Source organism: Phalangium opilio, unplaced genomic scaffold (genome assembly GCF_054372755.1).
Source record: "Phalangium opilio isolate 3A_F unplaced genomic scaffold, DU_Popi_V2 ptg000100l_1, whole genome shotgun sequence".
Classification (NCBI taxonomy): Eukaryota; Metazoa; Arthropoda; class Arachnida; order Opiliones; family Phalangiidae; genus Phalangium; species Phalangium opilio.
Genome location: NW_028324203.1, coordinates 2,730,052 through 2,737,534, shown reverse-complemented (window position 1 = coordinate 2,737,534; position 7,483 = coordinate 2,730,052). Strand labels below are relative to the sequence as shown.

At 37.9% G+C, this 7,483-nt stretch overlaps 1 long non-coding RNA gene across 1 annotated transcript; it reads left to right on the top strand.

The window, feature by feature from the left end:
- Positions 1-6,575: 6,575 nt before the first annotated feature.
- Positions 6,576-7,050, top strand: LOC149632447 (uncharacterized). The gene is made up of 2 exons (XR_016373905.1): positions 6,576-6,731; positions 6,937-7,050. It is a non-coding gene; the product is annotated as an uncharacterized LOC149632447 (long non-coding RNA).
- The last annotated feature ends 433 nt before the right edge of the window (positions 7,051-7,483 follow it).

The following is a 7,483-nucleotide window of genomic DNA, read 5'->3' as shown; positions in this document are numbered from 1 at the left end:
TAAACCACGTTGAAAAATACAGTGGATTTTTCAAAAAATATGATAATAGAGTACAGCACAGGCACCATAAAGTGAGATGGAGGGAAAAGTTTGACCCACATGTCTTTACCTCTTTATTTCATCGAAATGGTCGATTCCCATACATTGTGGGTTAGTTTGACGCGCCCTCCTCCCACTGACCCACGCGAAACTCGTGAAACTGACTTGAATTTTTTGCAACGCTAAATTGTTGGGTCGGACCGCGCATTTAGAAAAATCTTTATCAGACCCTGCCCCATTGAAGATCACAAAAAGCCTACCCGGGCCCGACCCTGCCCTATTGAAGATCACAAAAAGCCTACCCGGGCCCGACCCTGCCCTATGGAAGGTCACAAAACGGTACCGGACATTTGGGCGCCGACATTTAGGCGCCGGTCATTTAGGCACCGCCACTTAGGCCCCGGGACAGTTAGGCGCCACGACATTTAGGCTCCGCGACAATTTGGCGCCGCGACATTTTGGCTCCGCGACAATTAGGCGCCGCGACATTTAGGCTCCGCGACAATTTGGCACCGAGACATTTAGGCGCCGAGACAATTAGGCGCCGCGACATTGCCGCAAAATTTTCGTGAAAGATTTGAGATATTTAATAAAGGAACATGACAAGTACTTTTAGGCTTATATTCTTTTTATTCAGCTGACATCAGAGTTCAACGATGTTGTTGTTTGTCTCCATTGACTTCCCAAAATAATACGCCTTTTCCAAGATATTGTTGTTCATCTTCATTGACTTCCCAAAATAATATGCCCTTTCCAAATTATTGTTTATCTTCTTTGACTTCCCAAAATAATATGCCTTTTCCAAATTATTGTTTATCTTCTTTGACTTCCCAAAATAATATGCCTTTTCCAAAATACTGTTGTTTATCTTCTTTGACTTCCCAGAATAATATGCCTATTCCAAAATACCGTTGTTTATCTTCTTTGACTTCCCAGAATAATATGCCTTTTCCAAATTATTGTTGTTTATCTTCATTGACTTCCCAGAATAATATGCCATTTCCAAATTATTGTTGTTTATCTTCTTTGACATCCCAAAATAATATGCCTTTTCCAAATTATTGTTTATCTTCTTTGACTTCCCAGAATAATATGCCTTTTCCAAATTATTGTTGTTTATCTTCATTGACTTCCTAAAATAATATGCCTTTTCCAAATTATTGTTTATCTTCTTTGACTTCCCAAAATAATATGCCTTTTCCAAAATATTGTTGTTTATCTTCTTTGACTTCCCAAAATAATATGCCTTTTCCAAAATACTGTTGTTTATCTTCTTTGACTTCCCAGAATAATATGCCTTTTCCTAAATATTGTTGTTTATCTTCTTTTGACTTCCCCAAAAAATTTGCCTTTTCCAAATTATTGTTGTTTATCTTCATTGACTTCCTAAAATAATATGCCTTTTCCAAAATATTGTTGTTTATCTTCTTTGACTTCCCAAAATAATATGTCTTTTCCAAAATACTGTTGTTTATCTTGATTGACTTCCCAAAATAATATGCCTTTTCCAAATATTGTTGTTTATCTTCATTGACTTCCCAAAGTAATATGCCTTTTCTAAATTATTGTTGTTTATGTTCTTTGACTTCCTAAAATAATATGCCTTTTCCAAAATATTCTTGTTCATGTTCGTTGACTTTCCAAAATAGTATGCCTTTTCCAATGTATTTTTGTGGTTATATTCATTGACTTCCCAACTTAGGTTAGGTTAGGTTATGTTTATTTTTATTATTTTAAGATTGTTTTGTAAAAACAAGTAAGGTGTCGTGCCCTTTAATGCGGGTTGCGAACATAGTCATGCAGTGACGCACAGAGACAATACACGGGTTGCCAAATTGAGAGGTCATTACGAATTTTTAGAAGAAACAATGGAAAAATTATTGGCACGTAAATGGCTCGACGCCTAAATGTCGCGGAGCCTAAAGGTCACGGTGCCGAAATGTCGCGGCGCCTAAATGTCACGGCGCCTAAATGTCGCGGAGCCTAAATGTCACGGTGCCGAAATGTCGCGGCGCCTAAATGTCACGGCGCCTAAATGTCGCGGCGCCTAAATGTCTCGGCGCCTAAATGGCGGCGCCTAAATAACCAGCGCCTAAGTGGCGGCGCCTAAATGTCACGGACCGGTCACAAAAAGCCTACCCGGGCCGGACCCTGCCCTATTGAAGATCACAAAAAGCCTACCCGGGCCGGACCCTGCCCTATTGAAGATCACAAAAAGCCTACCCGGGCCCGACCCTGCCCTATTGAAGATCACAAAAAGCCTACCCGGGCCCGACCCTGCCCTATTGAAGATCACAAAAAGCCTACCCGGGCCCGACTCTGCCCTATTGAAGATAATAAAAATGTCCACCCGGGCCCTACCCTGTCCTATTGAAGATAATAAAAATGTCTACTCTGCTTGACGATAACCCTACCCGACCCGACTAGAAAAACGTTTTAAGTAATTTTCTAACCCAACCCGATCTAGGATTTTTCGACCCGATATGGGTCGGGTTGGATTGAAATATCCCGATTAAATCAGGGGCCCTACTCATCTCTAAGGGAAATGTCTATAGTTTTATCTCTAAGGGAAATGTCTATAGTTTTATCAACTTTTATGTACAATAAAAATTATTCTCAATCAGACGGCCTAGCAGAAGACAACTAGCACACTAAATGTAAAAAGAAGTGCTAAAATTAAGCACTAGAGAGTAGTTTAAAAAAAGCCGGATAAGTCCAATAAAATCCGGTTTAAACCAGCAAAAAACCATACCAGTGGCTTTTTCAAGAAAAATCCAGATTTTTGCCAACCCTGATTTGTTTTTTCGCTTATTTTGCTATTGGGAAGTTTAATGCTTTCCGTAGTTATTTTCTGTATTAATCTTGCTTTGGCATGTATCCGTTACTTGTTGTAATTGGTCCAGTAATTCTTCTTTATTATTTAGGAGACTTTGAGGCAGTTCCGAATTTGGGGTTTTTATACTTCTTAGGTCATCATTAATATTATGGGAAAACGTCTTGGTTAGGACCAAGGCCGAAAAAACAAACGATATGTGTGAGGTTCATCATTTGACTGAAGTTTCAGATATTGCAATTCTTTTAGTTAGTTTTATCCATTTAATCCTTAATCAATATTAAATTCAATCAACTGAATTTACTGTTAATCGATCCATTCACTCTAAATTAATTGAAAAAATTACATATCTACGCTCTTTCAAGAACAATTACATTTTCCGAAAACATTTTATCATGAAATTAGTTATTTTGAAGGGAGTACGTGTTGAGGTATCAACATAGAATATTTGAAATATTCTATTGACTTTTTTAAAAAGAGCAAGCGAACTTTGACATAATTTGAAAGATTTGAAAGGAAAATGTAAATATTTAATCGAAATGCTACATTTCTATTGTCGCTTCTATGAATTAAAGATTGCACTGCAATTTCCCTCTCCGTGCTTTAGAATTTCTTGGTCATAACTCAGTCTTCATTTGAAACGTCACCACCCCTTTCTACATTGTTGGCGCTACTTGTACACCGGTTACGTATTACGCGTAATAATTTTAGCACGCTTAAAGACCATTTCGGAAAACACACAAGGGCGAGGCCACCATTGGGGTATTCTCCCTCCCACCAAGGGTCACCGCCAGACGGTGCCAAAGTTCACAGGAGGCAGGAGGCTAGTCAACTCCCTCTGACTATAGCGGTGCTTCTAGGCGAGAGAGAGAGAGAGAAGGCCCCAATGGCGGCATCACCCATGTGTTTTAGTTTCTCTGTATGTAATTTCTAAAATGGTCTACTCACTTACAAATGTACACAAATTACACTGAGTGATCGGTCCTTCAGGCGCTAGAGAGTGACAAGCCACAACCATAATCATTCATTTAAACGAATGTTTTATAGTTTTAGGTTATTAAGGTAGGCGGGTATGGAACGCCAATCGTTTCACATGCAACACAAATCAACGCGTTAAAATATAAAATCAACGCGACAAAAAATTTTTGTCGCGTTAAAATTTATAACCAACCAAATCCACGGATATTTTTGATAAAAATATTTTAACGAATCATATTACGGAAATCAGGAGGGAGTGGCAAAGGCGTGAGTTTAAATTTTAACGCGACAAAATAATTTTAACGCGTTGAAAATATTTTAACGCGATGAAATCGTCTCGTCGCGTTGATTTTCATTTTGACGCGACAAAATCGTGTCGTTCATTTTCGATGGTTTTCTATTGGCTCAACCTTTGTCCAATAACCAGAAACATTTGCCCAAAGGGAGTTGTTTAATGATCTTCACTAACATAATTGGTCCATTACCAGTTTCACGACATCAAATCTAGTATATCATTGGTCTAAATTATCGTCGCGTCAAAATATTTTCAACGCGTCAAAATCATGTAGCATGTGACACGATTGGCAAGTTTGTCGCGTTAAAAATAAAATTCAACGCGACAAAAAACCGAAATCATCGCGTCAAAATATTTTCAACGCGTCAAAATCATGTAGCATGTGACACGATTGGGGAGTTTGTCGCGTTAAAAATGAAATTCAACGCGACAAAAATCCGAAATCATGGCGTCAAAATATTTTCAACGCGTCAAAATCATCTTGCATGTGACACGATTGGGGAGTTTGTCGCGTTAAAAATGAAATTCAACGCGACAAAAATCCGAAATCATCGCGTCAAAATATTTTCAACGCGTCAAAATCATCTTGCATGTGACACGATTGGGGAGTTTGTCGCGTTAAAAATAAAATTCAACGCGACAAAAAACCGAAATCATCGCGTCAAAATATTTTCAACGCGTCAAAATCATGAAGCATGTGACACGATTGGGGAGTTTGTCGCGTTAAAAATGAAATTCAACGCGACAAAAATCCGAAATCATCGCGTCAAAATATTTTCAACGCGTCAAAATCATCTTGCATGTGACACGATTGGGGAGTTTGTCGCGTTAAAAATGAAATTCAACGCGACAAAAATCCGAAATCATCGCGTCAAAATATTTTCAACGCGTCAAAATCATCTTGCATGTGACACGATTGGCAAGTTTGTCGCGTTAAAAATAAAATTCAACGCGACAAAAAACCGAAATCATCGCGTCAAAATATTTTCAACGCGTCAAAATCATCTTGCATGTGACACGATTGGGGAGTTTGTCGCGTTAAAAATGAGATTCAACGCGACAAAAATCCGAAATCATCGCGTCAAAATATTTTCAACGCGTCAAAATCATCTTGCATGTGACACGATTGGGGAGTTTGTCGCGTTAAAAATGAAATTCAACGCGACAAAAATCCGAAATCATCGTGTCAAAATATTTTCAACGCGTCAAAATCATCTTGCATGTGACACGATTGGGGAGTTTGTAACGTTAAAAATGAAATTCAACGCGACAAAAATCCGAAATCATCGCGTCAAAATATTTTCAACGCGTCAAAATCATCTTGCATGTGACACGATTGGGGAGTTTGTCGCGTTAAAAATAAAATTCAACGCGACAAAAAACCGAAATCATCGCGTCAAAATATTTTCAACGCGTCAAAATCATGTAGCATGTGACACGATTGGGGAGTTTGTCGCGTTAAAAATGAAATTCAACGCGACAAAAATCCGAAATCATCGCGTCAAAATATTTTCAACGCGTCAAAATCATCTTGCATGTGACACGATTGGGGAGTTTGTCGCGGTAAAAATGAGATTCAACGCGACAAAAATCCGAAATCATCGCGTCAAAATATTTTCAACGCGTCAAAATCATCTTGCATGTGACACGATTGGCAAGTTTGTCGCGTTAAAAATAAAATTCAACGCGACAAAAAACCGAAATCATCGCGTCAAAATATTTTCAACGCGTCAAAATCATCTTGGATGTGACACGATTGGGGAGTTTGTCGCGTTAAAAATAAAATTCAACGCGACAAAAAACCGAAATCATCGCGTCAAAATATTTTCAACGCGTCAAAATCATGTAGCATGTGACACGATTGGGGAGTTTGTCGCGTTAAAAATGAAATTCAACGCGACAAAAATCCTAAATCATCGCGTCAAAATATTTTCAACGCGTCAAAATCATCTTGCATGTGACACGATTGGGGAGTTTGTCGCGTTAAAAATGAAATTCAACGCGACAAAAAACCCGAAATCAACGCGACAAAAATCCGAAATCATCGCGTCAAAATATTTATGTCAGTGAGTCGGTCAGTTAGTTCTAAAATCTCCTTTCATTGGACAATGAACCTTAATTTAATTGCTATTGTCAATTGGACAAAATATAGTAGTGAGGTTTCAAATATCAGCTTAACATTTGAGTTAACTTTAAAGTTGTTGTGCAGTTTCAAATATCAATTTAACATTTGAGTTAACTTTAAAGTTGTGAATTAGGCTTATCATGAAGCTGCTGCGCTCTTTATCGAGCAACTTCGTATTTTTATAACGTAGATGTCAGGCGAAGGGTACACTAGTATTTTCACTTCTAGAACAAATTATCTCTATTACTGAACGATTTCTCAGTGACGCTGTATAACCTTCCTAGGTGCATGATGAATTTCTAAATATGGCGGTTGACATAACCAATGATACAGTTTTGAAGAATAAAGATCTTATTCTCGTTTGTCCATCTCATATAGCTGAACATAACGAGACAGGAAGTCCAAGGAAAAAAGCAAAAATGTCAGAAACAAGTTCTGATTCTAGCAGCTTTGACTTATCGGTACGTGTTCCAATGGGGATTTAACTGATAGACTTGTATTCACTATATTTCTCAGATTATAGTACACAATGAAAGTAATTTTAGGGTAGAAAAATATAGCTAAGCTTGAGCTTCTGCAGGGTTTCGTTACAAATTTCCCATTTAACTATAATTAAGTATAGTTCTTGCATATCTTATTTGTATATCTATTGGTTTTTGCTCTTAGCTGAATGATAATGAAGAAGACCGTTTGAGTTATGGGTTAGTTGTAAGTTTTAATTGACTCTACAACGTACATGTTTCACAATATTGCTAGACAGAGCAAACGACAGCTATTCCCTGACCTCTATGGTGTGTTAATTTTAGACTAGTTCGGGTTAGGTTAGGTAAGGGTTTTTACTCCGTGTGGTTTTGTAATAACCAACGGAGTAATGCGCTGATACCCGGTTATTTAGTTGGTTATATAACGCGAAAAGGCGGTGCACGCTCTTCCATGGATATTGCAATCGTAAAAAGTGACCGCTTTGATAGTTCAAAAATCGTGGAACGAGGACGGCTTTGAAGTTCAGTATGAAGCTCGGGTTGTAAAAGGATTTGTGAACCGTATCTTATTATATAAAAAGGACTTGGTTTGCCCAAGCCTAAAAAACAAAACGATAAGAGTTTTTTCCAGTTGACTGAAGCGCGGATATTTTATTTTTCTATATAATTTTAAAGACAATCTGTATTTTACTACTCTTTAATTCAATCTCCTGATTTTACTGGTAATGGAT